Source organism: Ranitomeya variabilis, chromosome 5, assembly GCF_051348905.1.
Source record: "Ranitomeya variabilis isolate aRanVar5 chromosome 5, aRanVar5.hap1, whole genome shotgun sequence".
NCBI classification, from domain to species: Eukaryota; Metazoa; Chordata; class Amphibia; order Anura; family Dendrobatidae; genus Ranitomeya; species Ranitomeya variabilis.
Window position 1 is genome coordinate 598,851,880 of NC_135236.1, and position 17,739 is coordinate 598,869,618.

Consider the following 17,739-nt stretch of genomic DNA (forward strand, 5'->3'; position numbering starts at 1 on the left):
CCCATCAAGATGTGGGAGTCGCTATATAACCTTGCTGCTTTGTTAGTTGCTTGCCGGTCAACAATGTTATCAGAAGCCTCTCTGTGCTTGTTCCTGCTCCTAGACAACTACTAGATAAGTTGGACTCTTGTCCATGTTTGTTTTTGCATTTTTGTTCCAGTTCACAGCTGTAGTTTCGTTACTGTGTCTGGAAAGCTCTTGTGAACAGGAATTGCCACTCTGGTGTTATGAGTTAATGCCAGAGTTTTAAAGTAATTTCTGGATGGTGTTTTGATAGGGTTTTTAGCTGACCATGAAAGTGTTCTTTCTGTCTTCTGCTATGTAGTAAGTGGACCTCAAATTTGCTAAACCTATTTTCATACTACGTTTTGTTATTTCATCTTAATTCACCGCCAATACATGTGGGGGGCCTCTGTCTCCTTTCGGGGTATTTCTCTAGAGGTGAGCTAGGACTTATTTTCCTCTGCTAGCATTATTTAGTCCTCCGGCTGGTGCTGGGCATCTAGAATCAACGTAGGCATGCTACCCGGCCACTGCTAGTTGTGTGTTAGGTTTAGTTCATGGTCAGCTCAGTTCCCATCTTCCAAGAGCTAGTTCCTATATATGCTGATGCTATGTTCTCTTGCCATTGAGATCATGACAGTTTGACCGGCCCACAAAGTGTTAATTGTTTGGGCAGAAGCAGGAGATAGAGAAGTGTTTAAGGGAAATTTTTTTTTTTTTTTTCCCTTCAGAGTTTTGCTGTCTAGCCCTTAATTGCTGTCTAGCTGCTTCTTACCTCCTCTTAACCCTTGAATGGCTCTGTGTCCACCTGTTTGTAATGGATCTTCAGAGTGTAACTGCAGGTTTGAATAATCTCGCCACGAAGGTGCAAAATTTGCAAGATTTTGTTTGTCATGCACCTGTATCTGAGCCGAGAATTCCTTTGCCGGAATTTTTCTCGGGGAATAGATCTGGGTTTCAGAATTTTCGAAATAATTGCAAATTATTTTTGTCCCTGAAATCTCGCTCTGCCGGAGACCCTGCACAGCAGGTCAGGATTGTGATTTCCTTGCTCCGGGGCGACCCTCAAGACTGGGCTTTTTCATTGACACCAGGGGATCCTGCGTTGCTCAATGTGGATGCGTTTTTTCTGGCCTTGGGGTTGCTTTATGACGAACCTCATTTGGAGCTTCAGGCAGAAAAAACTTTGATGTCCCTATCTCAGGGGCAAGATGAAGCGGAAATTTACTGCCAAAGATTCCGTAAATGGTCTGTGCTTACTCAGTGGAATGAGTGCGCCCTGGCGGCGACTTTCAGAGAGGGTCTCTCTGATGCCATTAAGGATGTTATGGTGGGGTTCCCTGTGCCTGCGGGTCTGAATGAGTCCATGACAATGGCTATTCAGATCGATAGGCGTTTGCGGGAGCGCAAACCAGTGCACCATCTGGCGGTGTCCACTGAGAAGTCGCCAGAGAGTATGCAGTGTGATAGAATTCTGTCCCGAAGCGAGCGGCAGAATTTTAGACGGAAAAATGGGTTGTGTTTCTATTGTGGTGATTCTACTCATGTTATATCAGCATGCTCTAAACGCACTAAAAAGCTTGGTAAATCTGTTTCCATTTGCACCTCACCGTCTAAGTTTATTCTATCTGTGACCCTGATTTGCTCTTTGTCATCTATTACCACGGACGCCTATGTCGACTCTGGCGCCGCTTTGAGTCTTATGGATTGGTCCTTTGCCAAACGCTGTGGGTATGATTTAGAGCCTTTGGAGACTCCTATTCCTCTGAAGGGGATTGACTCCACCCCATTGGCTAATAATAAACCACAATACTGGACACAAGTAACTATGCGTATTAATCCGGATCACCAGGAGATTATTCGCTTTCTGGTGCTGTATAATCTACATGATGATTTGGTGCTAGGATTGCCTTGGCTGCAATCTCACAACCCAGTCCTCGACTGGAGAGCTATGTCTGTGTTGAGCTGGGGATGTAAGGGGGCTCATGGGGATGTACCTGTGGTTTCCATTTCATCATCTATTCCCTCTGAAATTCCTGAGTTCCTGTCTGACTATCGTGACGTCTTTGAAGAATCCAAGCTTGGTTCGTTACCTCCGCACCGAGAGTGCGATTGTGCCATAGATTTAATCCCGGGTAGTAAATACCCAAAGGGTCGTTTATTTAATCTGTCTGTGCCTGAACATGCTGCTATGCGAGAATATATAAAGGAGTCCTTGGAAAAGGGACATATTCGTCCATCGTCATCTCCCTTAGGAGCCGGTTTTTTCTTTGTGTCAAAAAAAGACGGCTCTTTGAGACCATGTATTGATTATCGGCTTTTGAATAAAATCACTGTTAAATATCAATACCCATTGCCGTTGCTGACTGATTTGTTTGCTCGCATAAAGGGGGCCAAGTGGTTCTCTAAGATTGACCTTCGTGGGGCGTATAATTTGGTGCGAATCAGGCAGGGGGATGAGTGGAAAACCGCATTTAATACGCCCGAGGGCCACTTTGAGTATTTAGTGATGCCTTTTGGTCTTTCAAATGCTCCGTCAGTGTTCCAGTCCTTTATGCATGATATTTTTCGCGATTATTTGGATAAATTTATGATTGTGTATCTGGATGATATTCTGATTTTTTCGGATGACTGGGACTCTCATGTCCAGCAAGTCAGGAGGGTTTTTCAGGTTTTGCGGTCTAATTCTTTGTGTGTGAAGGGTTCTAAGTGTGTTTTTGGGGTACAGAGGATTTCCTTTTTGGGATATATTTTTTCCCCCTCTTCCATTGAAATGGATCCTGTCAAGGTTCAAGCTATTTGTGATTGGACGCAGCCCTCTTCTCTTAAGAGTCTTCAGAAATTTTTGGGCTTTGCTAACTTTTATCGTCGATTTATTGCTGGTTTTTCGGATATTGCTAAGCCATTGACCGATTTGACTAAGAAGGGTGCTGATGTTGCTGATTGGTCCCCTGATGCTGTGGAGGCCTTTCGGGAGCTTAAGCGCCGTTTTTCCTCTGCCCCTGTGTTGCGTCAGCCTGATGTTGCTCTACCTTTTCAGGTTGAGGTCGACGCTTCTGAGATCGGAGCTGGGGCAGTGTTGTCGCAGAAAAGTTCTGACTGCTCCGTGATGAGGCCTTGTGCCTTCTTTTCCCGTAAATTTTCGCCCGCTGAGCGGAATTATGATGTTGGGAATCGGGAGCTTTTGGCCATGAAGTGGGCTTTTGAGGAGTGGCGCCATTGGCTTGAGGGGGCCAGACATCAGGTGGTGGTATTGACGGACCACAAAAATTTGATTTATCTTGAGACCGCCAGGCGCCTGAATCCTAGACAGGCGCGCTGGTCATTATTTTTCTCTCGGTTTAATTTTGTGGTGTCATACCTACCGGGTTCTAAGAATGTTAAGGCGGATGCCCTTTCTAGGAGTTTTGAGCCTGACTCGCCTGGTAACTCTGAGCCCACAGGTATCCTTAAGGATGGAGTGGTATTGTCAGCCGTTTCTCCAGACCTGCGGCGGGCCTTGCAGGAGTTTCAGGCGGATAGACCTGATCGTTGCCCACCTGATAAACTGTTTGTTCCTGATGATTGGACCAGTAGAGTAATCTCTGAGGTTCATTCTTCTGCGTTGGCAGGTCATCCTGGCATTTTTGGTACCAGGGATTTGGTGGCAAGGTCCTTCTGGTGGCCTTCCCTGTCACGAGATGTGCGAGGCTTTGTGCAGTCTTGTGACGTTTGTGCTCGGGCCAAGCCTTGTTGTTCTCGGGCTAGTGGATTATTGTTGCCCTTGCCTATTCCTAAGAGGTCTTGGACGCACATCTCGATGGATTTTATTTCAGATCTGCCTGTTTCTCAGAAGATGTCTGTCATCTGGGTGGTGTGTGACCGTTTCTCTAAGATGGTCCATTTGGTTCCTCTGCCCAAGTTGCCTTCTTCTTCCGAGTTGGTTCCTCTGTTTTTTCAAAATGTTGTTCGTTTGCATGGTATTCCTGAGAATATCGTTTCTGACAGAGGGACTCAATTCGTGTCTAGATTTTGGCGGGCATTCTGTGCTAGGATGGGCATAGATTTATCTTTTTCGTCCGCTTTCCATCCTCAGACGAATGGCCAGACCGAGCGGATTAATCAGACCCTGGAGACATATCTGAGGTGTTTTGTGTCTGCTGACCAGGATGATTGGGTTGCTTTTTTGCCATTGGCGGAGTTCGCTCTCAATAATCGGGCCAGCTCTGCCACTTTGGTGTCCCCGTTTTTCTGTAATTCGGGGTTTCATCCTCGATTTTCCTCTGGTCAGGTGGAATCTTCGGATTGTCCTGGAGTGGATGCTGTGGTGGAGAGATTGCATCAGATCTGGGGGCAGGTGGTGGACAATTTGAGGTTGTCCCAGGAGAAGACTCAGCTTTTTGCCAACCGCCACCGTCGTGTTGGTCCTCGGCTTTGTGTTGGGGATTTGGTGTGGTTGTCTTCTCGTTTTGTCCCTATGAGGGTCTCTTCTCCTAAGTTTAAGCCTCGGTTCATCGGCCCGTATAAGATATTGGAGATTCTTAACCCTGTTTCCTTCCGTTTGGACCTCCCTGCATCCTTTTCTATTCATAACGTTTTTCATCGGTCATTAGTGCGCAGGTATGAGGTACCGGTTGTGCCTTCCGTTGAGCCTCCTGCTCCGGTGTTGGTTGAGGGTGAGTTGGAGTACGTTGTGGAGAAAATCTTAGACTCTCGTGTTTCCAGACGGAGACTCCAGTATCTGGTCAAGTGGAAGGGATACGGCCAGGAGGATAATTCTTGGGTGAATGCATCTGATGTTCATGCCTCTGATCTGGTTCGTGCCTTTCATAGGGCCCATCCTGATCGCCCTGGTGGTTCTGGTGAGGGTTCGGTGCCCCCTCCTTGAGGGGGGGGTACTGTTGTGAATTTGGATTCTGGGCTCCCCCGGTGGCTACTGGTGGAATTGAACTGGTGTCTTCATCTTCTCTGTTCACCTGTTCCCATCAAGATGTGGGAGTCGCTATATAACCTTGCTGCTTTGTTAGTTGCTTGCCGGTCAACAATGTTATCAGAAGCCTCTCTGTGCTTGTTCCTGCTCCTAGACAACTACTAGATAAGTTGGACTCTTGTCCATGTTTGTTTTTGCATTTTTGTTCCAGTTCACAGCTGTAGTTTCGTTACTGTGTCTGGAAAGCTCTTGTGAACAGGAATTGCCACTCTGGTGTTATGAGTTAATGCCAGAGTTTTAAAGTAATTTCTGGATGGTGTTTTGATAGGGTTTTTAGCTGACCATGAAAGTGTTCTTTCTGTCTTCTGCTATGTAGTAAGTGGACCTCAAATTTGCTAAACCTATTTTCATACTACGTTTTGTTATTTCATCTTAATTCACCGCCAATACATGTGGGGGGCCTCTGTCTCCTTTCGGGGTATTTCTCTAGAGGTGAGCTAGGACTTATTTTCCTCTGCTAGCATTATTTAGTCCTCCGGCTGGTGCTGGGCATCTAGAATCAACGTAGGCATGCTACCCGGCCACTGCTAGTTGTGTGTTAGGTTTAGTTCATGGTCAGCTCAGTTCCCATCTTCCAAGAGCTAGTTCCTATATATGCTGATGCTATGTTCTCTTGCCATTGAGATCATGACAGGATGCATTGCAGGCAGAGTATGAGGACATGGAGCAAGGAGCCATACAGGGTGATTACACACAGCCCAGCCTCATGTCATCCCAATGTGGATTGGTAGACAATGAGGAAGAGGAGGAAGAATACAAGCTACTTTCATGCGCTATAGACACTCCTACCTACCACACATTCAGAAATCTACATGCTATTAATCTTCACGCACTATCAGACTCCCTACACTCATCATTGTCCCCAATCAATTCTTTTTCCTGTCCTGATCTGGCTGTACATCACTTCAATGACACTCTTAGAAGCACCCTTGTGTTGTGAATTCCGCTCTTGGGCTCCCTCCGGTGGTTGTAAGTAGCACTTTTGTGAATTCTGCTCTTGGGCTCCCTCCTGTGGTTTTGAGTGGTATAGCTGCTTCTTGGATTTAGCATCAGCAGCTGCTCCCACTGATCGTCTTTCTGGCTCGGCTATTTTAGTCTGGCCTTATTCCTCAATCAATGCCAGTTGTCAATTGTTCCTGCTTGGAGCTACTGCTTTTTTGGATTTCCCTGACACTCTGTCCAGTTCAGCAAAGATAAGTCCTTTTGTCCTTTTGCAGTCCACTTGTTGTGGACTTTATTGTTCAGCACATTCTATGTTTTGCTCATTTGTCCAGCTTATCAGTATGGATCTAGTCAGCTAAGCTGGAAGCTCTGGGCAGCAGTTTTTGCCCTCCACACCTTTAGTCAGGTGTGGAGATTTTTGCATATCTCTGCGGTGGACTTTTTCTAGTTTTTATTACTGACCGCACAGTGTTTCTTTCCTTACTGTCTATCTAGCTAGAATTGGCCTCCTTTGCTAAATCTTGTTTCATACTACGTATGTCATTTCCTTCTTCTCTCACAGTCAATATTTGTGGGGGGCTGTCCTATCCTTTGGGGATTTTCTCTGAGGCAAGATAGCTTTCCTGTTTCTACCTTTAGGGGTAGCTAGTTCTCCGGCTGTGACGAGGTGTCCAGGGAGTGACAGGAACATCCCACGGCTACTGCTAGTGTTGTGTTAAGATCAGGAACTGCGGTCTGTATAGTTACCACCTGCCCAGAGCTAGTCGCATGTCGCTCCTAAATTACCAGTCCATAACACCCTTGACCAAGTAGCTCCCCTCACCCTCAGAACCTCCAAACACAGAGTGAAACAGCCATGGCTCACATCACAAATCCGATTTCTCCAGCGATGCTCTAGGTGTGCTGAACGCTTATGGAGGAAAACACGCACACCAGAAGACTTCATACACTTCAAATTTATGTTAAGGACCTACAACTCTGCCCTTCACCTCGCCAAACAGACCTACTTCACCACCATGATCGCCTCACTATCCAACAACCCCAAAAAACTTTTTGACACCTTTCACTCCCTCCTCAGGCCAAAAGCACAAGCCCCTATCACAGACATTTGTGTTGATGACCTGGCCTCCCACTTTATAGAGAAAATAGACAATATCCGTCAGGAAATCCACTCCCAGACACCAAGTGCAGAGACTCCCATCCCTCCCTGCATCTCCCCTGGCTCACTCTCCACATTCGATCCCATCACAGAAGAAGTCTCCAAGCTCCTCTCCTCTTCTCATCCGACTACTACTACTAGACCCCATTCCCTCACACCTCCTCCAGTCTCTCTCTCCAGTCGTCACAACTCACCTAACTACAATCTTTAATCTCTCCCTCTCCTCTGGCATTTTCCCCTCCTTCTTCAAACACTCTATCATTACTCCATTACTAAAGAAACCCACCCTCGACCCATCCTGCACAAACTACAGACCGGTCTCCAATCTCCCCTTCATCTCTAAACACTTGGAGCGTCTGATCTACTCCCACCTTACCCATTACCTCTCCACTCACACCCTCCTAGACGCTTCACAGTCCGGTTTCCGCCCCCTACATTCGACAGAAACTGCACTCATCAAAGTGACCAATGACCTTCTGACAGCAAAATGTAAAGGTGACCACTCTTTGCTCATTCTTCTCGACCTTTCTGCAGCTTTTGACACTGTTGACCACCCTCTCCTACTCTCTAGGCTCCAGTCACTAGGCATTAAGGACACTGCTCTCTCCTGGTTCTCCTCCTATCTTTCTGACCGCTCCTTCAGTGTTCAGTTCTCTGTCTCCACTTCATCTCCTCTTCCTCTCACTGTCGGGGTACCTCAGGGCTCAGTCCTTGGCCCCCTTCTCTTCTCCCTCTACACAGCCCCAATTTGACAGACCATCAGCAGATTTGGCTTTCAGTACCATCTTTATGCTGATGACACAGCCCCTGACCTTACCCCCGCTGTACTACAGAACGCCAGTGACTGTCTGTCTGCAGTCTCCAACATCATGTCCGCTCTCTATCTGAAACTCAACCTCTCCAAAATTGAACTTCTTCTGCTCCCGCCTTCTACTAACCTCCCTAAATCTGACATTTCCCTCTCTGTGGGTGGCACCATAATAACGCCCCGGCAGCAAGCTCGCTGTCTGGGTGTTATGTTTGACTCCAATCTCTCCTTCACCTCCCATATACAATCTCTTGCCCGCTCGTGCCGCTTACACCTAAAGAACATCTCTAGAATCCGCCCGTTTCTCACCATCGAAACAACAAAAACCCTCATTGTCACCCTGTGTAACGATTCTACTGAGAATACAAAGAGTGGACCCATTGGACCGTGACAACGACCCACCCACGGGCGAGCTGACCAGATGGACCACCCCCTATACAGGGAGAGTTAGGGGCAGGCCCGTGAGGGACAATCGCCTCGGCAGGACACACTGGGGCAGAATGCAGGACACACGGTGGCAGAATGCTGGACACAGTGGGGCAGAATGCTGAACACAGTGCGGCAGAATGCTGGACACACTGGGGCAGAATGCTGGACACACTGGGGCAGAATGCTGGACGCACTGGGGCAGAATGCTGGACGCACTGGGGCAGAATGCTGGACACAATGGGGCAGAATGCTGGACACAGTGGGTCAGAATGCTGGACTGTTATGGTCTGGTGATTAAGGAGCGACATGCGATTAGCTCTGAGCAGGTGGTAACTATACCGACCGCAGTTCCTGATCTTAACACAGACACTAGCAGTAGCCATGGGATGTTCCTGTCACTCCCTGGACACCTCGTCACAGCCGGAGATCTAGCTACCCCTAAAGGTAGAAGCAGGAAAGCTATCTTGCCTCAGAGAAAATCCCCAAAGGATAGGACAGCCCCCCACAAATAATGACTGTGAGAGGAGAAGGAAATGACACACGTAGTATGAAACAAGATTTAGCAAAGGAGGCCACTACTAGCTAGAAAGAATTAGTACAGGACAGAACACTGTGCGGTCAGTAATAAAAACTAGAAAAAGTCCACCGCAGACAACTGCAAAAATCTCCACACCTGACTAAAGGTGTGGAGGGCAAACTCTGCTGCCCAGAGCTTCCAGCTTAGCTGACTAGATACATACTGAAAAGCTGGACAAATGAGCAAAACATAGAAAGTGCTAAACAACAAAGTCCACAACAAGTGAACTGCAAAAAGACAAGCAAGGACTTAGCTTTGCTCAAATGGTCAGAGTGACAGGGAAATCAACAGAGAGCCATGACTCCAAGCTCAACAATTGACAACTGGCATTGAATTAGGGAAAAGGCCAGACTAATATAGCAGAGCCAGAAAGACGATCAGTGAAAACAGCTGCTGATGCTAAATCCAAGAAGCAGCCATACCACTCAAAACCACAGGAGGGAGCCCAAAAGCAGAACTCACAAAAATGCTACTTATAACCACCGGAGGGAGCCCAAGAGCAGAATTCACAACAGTACCCCCCCCTTGAGGAGGGGTCACCGAACCCTCACCAGAGCCCCCAGGCCGATCAGGACGAGCCAAATGAAAAGCATGAACCAAATCGGCGGCATGGACATCGGAGGCAACCACCCAAGAATTATCCTCCTGGCCATAACCCTTCCACTTGACAAGATACTGAAGCCTCCGCCTCGAAAAACGAGAATCCAAAATTTTCTCAACCACATATTCCAACTCCCCCTCAACCAACACCGGGGCAGGAGGATCAACAGATGGAACAACGGGTACCACATATCTCTGCAACAAAGATCTATGGAAAACATTGTGGATGGCAAAAGAGGCTGGAAGGGCCAAACAAAAAGACACTGGATTGATAATCTCAAAAATCTTATAAGGACCAATAAACCGAGGCTTGAACTTAGGGGAAGAAACCTTCATAGGAACATGACGAGAGGATAACCAGACCAAATCCCCCACACGAAGCCGAGGACCAACACACCGACGGCGGTTAGCAAAACCTGAGCCTTTTCCTGAGACAACGTCAAATTGTCTACCACATGAGTCCAAATCTGCTGCAACCTGTCCATCACAGAATCCACATCAGGACAATCAGAAGGCTCAACCTGCCCTGAAGAAAAACGAGGATGGAAACCAAAATTACAAAAGAAAGGCGAAACCAAAGTAGCCGAACTGGCCCGATTATTAAGGGCAAACTCGGCCAACGGCAAGAAAGCCACCCAATCATACTGATCAGCAGACACAAAGCATCTCAAATAGGTTTCCAAGGTTTGGTTAGTTCGCTCAGTTTGGCCATTTGTCTGAGGATGGAACGCCGAAGAAAAAGACAAATTAATGCCCATCTTAGCACAAAAGGCTCGCCAAAACCTGGAAACAAACTGGGAACCTCTGTCAGACACAATATTCTCTGGAATGCCATGCAAACGAACCACATGCTGAAAAAATAATGGAACCAAATCAGAGGAGGAAGGCAATTTAGGCAAAGGTACCAAATGGACCATTTTAGAGAACCAGTCACAAACCACCCAGATAACAGACATCCTCTGGGACACAGGTAGATCCGAAATAAAATCCATGGAAATATGCGTCCAAGGCCTCTCCGGGACAGGCAAAGGCAAAAGCAACCCACTAGCGCGGGAACAGCAAGGCTTAGCCCGGGCACAAGTCCCACAGGACTGCACAAAAGAACACACATCCCGCGACAAGGAAGGCCACCAAAAGGACCTAGCAACCAAATCTCTGGTACCAAAAATCCCAGGATGACCGGCCAACACAGAACAATGGACCTCAGAAATTACCTTACTTGTCCATCTATCAGGAACAAACAGCTTCCCCACAGGACAGCGGTCAGGTTTATCAGCCTGAAATTCCTGAAGCGCCCGCCGCAAATCAGGGGAGATGGCAGACAGAATCACCCCTTCCCTAAGAATGCCAACCGGCTCAAGGACTCCAGGAGAATCAGGCAAAAAACTCCTAGAGAGGGCATCCGCTTTAACATTCTTAGATCCTGGAAGATATGAGACCACAAAATCAAAACGGGAGAAAAACAGGGACCACCGAGCCTGTCTAGGGTTCAGCCGCTTGGCCGACTCGAGGTAAATCAGATTCTTATGATCGGTCAAGACCACAATGCGGTGCTTGGCTCCCTCAAGCCAATGTCGCCACTCCTCAAATGCCCACTTTATAGCCAACAACTCCCGATTGCCGACATCATAATTGCGTTCCGCAGGCGAAAACTTTCGGGAAAAGAAGGCACATGGCTTCATCAAGGAACCATCAGAATTCCTCTGTGACAAAACGGCCCCTGCCCCAATCTCAGAAGCGTCAACCTCAACCTGAAAAGGAAGAGAAACATCCGGCTGACGCAAGACAGGGGCAGAAGTAAATCGGCATTTAAGCTCCTGAAAGGCCTCAACAGCCTCAGAGGACCAATTTGTCACATCAGCGCCTTTCTTCGTCAAATCGGTCAGGGGTTCAACCACACTAGAGAAGTTGGCAATGAAACGGCGATAAAAATTAGCAAAGCCCAAAAATTTCTGAAGGCTCTTCACAGATGTGGGTTGAATCCAGTCATGAATGGCTTGGACCTTAACAGGATCCATTTCTATAGACGAAGGAGAAAAAATAAACCCCAAAAAAGAGACCTTCTGAACTCCAAATAGGCACTTAGACCCCTTCACAAATAGAGCATTATCACGAAGGATCTGGAATACCATCCTGACCTGCTTCACATGAGACTCCCAATCATTGGAAAAAATCAAAATATCATCCAAATACACAATCAAGAATTTGTCAAGATAATTGCGGAAAATATCATGCATAAAGGACTGAAATACAGAAGGAGCATTAGAAAGCCCGAAAGGCATCACCAGGTATTCAAAATGGCCTTCGGGCGTATTAAATGCAGTTTTCCATTCGTCACCCTGTTTAATACGAACAAGATTATATGCCCCTCGAAGGTCAATCTTGGTAAACCAACTAGCCCCCTTAATCCGAGCAAACAAATCAGAGAGCAAAGGTAAAGGGTATTGGAATTTGACCGTGATCTTATTAAGAAGGCGATAATCAATACAGGGTCTCAAGGAGCCATCCTTCTTGACAACAAAAAAGAATCCCGCTCCCAATGGTGACGAAGACGGCCGAATATGCCCCTTCCCTAAAGACTCTTTTACATAGCTCCGCATGGCGGTATGTTCAGGCACAGACAGGTTGAAAAGTCGGCCCTTAGGGAACTTACAGCCAGGAATCAAGTCAATAGCACAATCACAGTCCCTATGTGGAGGAAGGGAACTGGACTTGGGCTCATCAAATACATCCTGGAAATCTGACAAAAATTCAGGAACATCAGAAGAGGGGGAAGAGGAAATTGACATTAAAGGAACGTCACTATGTACCCCTTGACAACCCCAACTAGTCACAGACATTGATTTCCAATCCAGCACTGGATTGTGTACTTGTAACCATGGAAAACCCAGTACAACAACATCATGTAAATTATGCAACACCAGAAAACGACAATCTTCCTGATGTGCTAGAGCCATGCACATAGTCAGCTGAGTCCAATACTGAGGTTTATTCTTGGCCAACGGTGTAGCGTCAATACCCCTTAAGGGTATGGGACTCTGCAAAGGCTGCAAAGAAAAACCACAGTGCCTAGCGAATTCTAAGTCCATTAAGTTCAGAGCAGCGCCCGAATCCACAAATGCCATGACAGAAAAAGATGACAATGAGCAAATCAGGGTCACAGACAGGAGAAACTTAGGCTGCACAGTACTAATGGTAACAGATCTAGCGACCCTCTTAATACGCTTAGGGCAATCAGAAATAGCATGAGCAGAATCCCCACAGTAAAAACACAGTCCATTCTGACGTCTGTATCCCCTCTGTTCCGCTCTAGTCAAAATCCTATCACATTGCATGGGCTCAGGACTCTGCTCCGAGGACGCTGCCATATGGTGCACCACTTTGCGTTCGCGCAGGCGCCGATCAATCTGAATGGCCAGAGACATAGATTCGCTCAAACCAACAGGCGTGGGGAACCCCACCATAACATCTTTAAGGGCTTCAGAAAGACCCTTTCTGAAAATTGCTGCCAGAGCATCCTCATTCCATTTAGTGAGCACAGACCATTTTCTAAATTTCTGGCAGTATAATTCTGCCACTTCCTGACCCTGACACAGGGCCAACAGTGTTTTCTCAGCATGCTCTACAGAGTTAGGTTCGTCATACAATAATCCAAGCGATTGAAAAAATGCATCTACATTAAGCAATGCCGGATCCCCTGACTCAAGGGAGAATGCCCAGTCCTGAGGGTCACCACGCAGCAGAGAAATAACTATTTTTACTTGCTGAATGGGGTCACCAGAGGAACTGGGTTTCAGAGCAAAAAACAATTTGCAGTTATTTTTAAAGTTCAAAAACTTAGATCTATCCCCGTAAAACAAATCTGGAGTAGGAATTCTAGGCTCTAAGGCCGGAGTCTGAACAACATAATCTTGAATACTCTGTACTCTTGCAGCAAGCTGATCCACACGAGAAAACAACCCCTGAACATCCATGCCCGCATCCAAATCCTGAATCACCCAGAGATTAAGAGGAAGGAAAAAGACAAAACAGACTAAAGAAAAAAAAAATGGCTCAGAACTCTTTTTCTTTTCTTTTGAGATGCATTCAGCTCATTTTTGGCCAGTTGTACTGTTATGGTCTGGTGATTAAGGAGCGACATGCGACTAGCTCTGAGCAGGTGGTAACTATACCGACCGCAGTTCCTGATCTTAACACAGACACTAGCAGTAGCTGTGGGATGTTCCTGTCACTCCCTGGACACCTCGTCACAGCCGGAGATCTAGCTATCCCTAAAGGTAGAAGCAGGAAAGCTATCTTGCCTCAGAGAAAATCCCCAAAGGATAGGACAGCCCCCCACAAATAATGACTGTGAGAGGAGAAGGAAATGACATACGTAGTATGAAACAAGATTTAGCAAAGGAGGCCACTACTAGCTAGAAAGAATTAGTACAGGACAGAACACTGTGCGGTCAGTAATAAAAACTAGAAAAAGTCCACCGCAGAGAAATGCAAAAATCTCCACACCTGACTAAAGGTGTGGAGGGCAAACTCTGCTGCCCAGAGCTTCCAGCTTAGCTGACTAGATACATACTGATAAGCTGGACAAATGAGCAAAACATAGAAAGTGCTAAACTGCTAATATAGCAGAGCCAGAAAGACAATCGGTGAAAACAGCTGCTGATGCTAAATCCAAGAAGCAGCCATACCACTCAAAACCACAGGAGGGAGCCCAAGAGCAGAACTCACAAAAATGCTACTTATAACCACCGGAGGGAGCCCAAGAGCGGAATTCACAACACTGGACACAGTGGGGCAGAATGCAGAACACACTGGGGCAGAATGCTGGACACAATGGGGCAGAATTCAGGACACACTGGGGCAGAATGCTGGACACACTGGGGGCAGGACTTGACACATGGGGGCAGAATGCTGGAGACATAGGGGGCAGAATGGAGATACGGGGCAGAATGAAAGACATGGGGGCATGTTTGGAGACACTGGGGGCAGGATTGGAGACAGATCGTGCAGGATCATGGGGCAGGATGGATACGATGGAGACAGATGGGGCAGGATGGAGAGGTCATATGGGGCAGAATGGATACTCATGAGGGTTGGATACAAGAACATATGGCTGAAGCCAGGAATGAGACACACGGGGCCAGGAGGGGGAATATTATTACCATTGGGGTTAATTAAGGGATATTATTACTGCAGTGATGTATTTATTGTATTTTTTGAGTATACTGTTTTAAATGGGGGGGTCCTGTTACTGTGTAGAGTGATACTATGTCGCCTTTTTTTCTTCATGTGGTGTAGTGTAGAAGTTGGAAAAAATTAAGTAATGTGTTCTGCAAGTGGAGCTTGAGATAACTGTGTTATTTCCTGAAGAGAAGAGCCCTGGCTGGAAGAAGTGATGGCGATCTGTGCTGGATGAAAGATGAAAGATGAAGGACTTCACCTAGAGACGTCACTGGTGAGTCAGTGTATTACCTATACACTGACACTATACACTGTACACTATATACAGCGGTCCTCTGTATAACGTCACCGGTGATCACTGTATTACCTATACATTATATACAGAGCTCCTGTGTATAATATCACTGGTAATCACTGTATTACCTGTACACAGACACTGCATACTAAGTACAGATGTCCTGTGTATAATGGCACTTATGATGATAGTATTGTGTTTTTTACTGATCAGTATTGTAGTATTCAGTCACTATGTGGTGGTAATATGTGGTCTGGACATGGTGCTGCAGTATTTGTCCCTTGTATGTGCTATTTAGTCACTTTGTGGAGGTAATATGTGGTCTGGTCATGGTGCTGTGGTATTTGTTCCTTTTATGTGATATTATTCTGTCATTGGTGGTAATATGTGGTCTGGTCATGGTGTTGTGGTATTTGTGTGGTATTTGTACCTTGTATGTGATATTATTCAATCACTTTGGTGGTAATATGTGGTCTTGACATGGTGTAGCGGTATTTGTTCCTTGTATGTGGTATTATAGGTCACTATGTGGTGGTAATATGGTGTCTGGTCATGGTGCGGTGGTATTTGTCCCTTTTGGATGTGATATTATTGGTCATTTTAAAAATTGAAAAATAAATAAAAATATAGCTAAATTGTATTGCATATGTTAACAAATATTTAATAGGTTACAGCAGAGTGGGACCCAGCCAAAAGTGTCTACCGTATTATGGTGGCGGCTTAAAAAATCTTTTGGCCAAAACAAAAGCTGCCGGCTATATGTGTGATCTGGTGATGGGAACTGCTAATGTGTGACAGGTAAGAAGTGGAGTTTTTCCAAGAGAGAACGGTGGGACTGTGGACAGTTCGAGGGGTGGAGCATGGAGGCGGGGCTGGGGTGGAGCCTGGGCGGAGTCTCAAGGGGGCCCTGAAAATTTTGCCAGTATGGGGCCCCAGTTAGTTAAAACACACTAGTAATACTGAGATATCTAATAAAATATAGATAAATATAGCAAAAAATTATAAAATCATAAAATCAAGATACCCGGGGTCACCAAAATGTGTCAATATTGTAGTATAACACTACAAAACAGTTGAAAAAAGATCGTGGTTATAGCATGGTAAGGCCAAGAAACCATTCACAACAGCGAATATGAATAATCAAAGATTTATTTATTACACGGTATACAATAGTTTATAAAAATATTATTAAAACCATCATAGGTGGGGTGCACCATATCCTATTGGCGGTCCATCTTTTAATTCCTATATCCAGAAGTAAGTGATCTCATATGTGCATTCAACTATCAGCACTAGTGTTGAGCATTCCGATACCGCAAGTATCGGGTATCGGCCGATACTTGCGGGTATCGGAATTCCGATACCGAGATCCGATACTTTTGTGGTATCGGGTATCGGTATCGAAACAACATTAATGTAAAAATGTGTAAAAGAGAGAATTAAAATAAAAAATATTGCTATACTCACCTCTCCGACGCAGCCTGCACCTTACCGAGGGAAGCGGCAGCGTTCTTTGTTTAAAATTCGCGCTTTTCTTTCCTTTACGTGAAGTCCCGGCTTGTGATTGGTTGCGTCGCAGTCACATGGGCGACGCAACCAATCACAGCAAGCCGTGACGTAATTTCAGGTCCTTAAGGATTTTAAAATTACGTCCCGGCTTTGTGATTGGTTGCGTCGCAGTCACATGGGCGACGCAACCAATCACAGCAAGCCGTGATGTAATTTCAGGCCCTTAAGGATTTTAAAATTACGTCCCGGCTTTGTGATTGGTTGCGTCGCAGTCACATGGGCGACGCAACCAATCACAAGCCGGGACGTCACGGGAGGCTGGACACGCGCGCATTTTAAAATGCGCGCTTGTCCAGCCTCCCGTGACGTCCCGGCTTGTGATTGGTTGCATCGCGGTCAACCAATCACAAGCCGGGAGGCTGGACACGCGCGCATTTTAAAATGCGCGCTTGTCCAGCCTCCCGTGACGTCCCGGCTTGTGATTGGTTGCGTCGCGGTCAACCAATCACAAGCCGGGAGGCAGGACACGCGCGCATTTTAAAAATGCGCGCGTGTCCAGCCTCCCGTGACGTCACGGCTTGTGATTGGTTGCGTCGCCCATGTGACTGCGACGCAACCAATCACAAAGCCGGGACGTAATTTTAAAATCCTTAAGGGCCTGAAATTACGTCACGGCTTGCTGTGATTGGTTGCGTCGCCCATGTGACTGCGACGCAACCAATCACAAAGCCGGGACGTAATTTTAAAATCCTTAAGGACCTGAAATTACGTCACGGCTTGCTGTGATTGGTTGCATCGCCCATGTGACTGCGACGCAACCAATCACAAAGCCGGGACTTCACGTAAGGAAAGAAAAGCGCGAATTTTAAGCAAACAACGCTGCCGGTTCCCTCGGAGAGGTGAGTATAGCAATATTTTTTATTTTAATTCTTTCTTTTACACATTAATATGGTTCCCAGGGCCTGAAGGAGAGTTTCCTCTCCTTCAGACCCTGGGAACCATCAGGAATACCGTCCAATACTTGAGTCCCATTGATTTGTATTGGTATCGGGTATCGGTATCGGATTGGATCCGATACTTTGCCGGTATCGGCCGATACTTTCCGATACCGATACTTTCAAGTATCGGACGGTATCGCTCAACACTAATCAGCACTTTACATATATGGGCGTTTTGCACTCAATGTATTTGCACTCTTTGTCACTTATTGCACTTTATCCTGTTCCCCTCTTTATATGCACATTGTTGCATTTTACTATAATAGGAA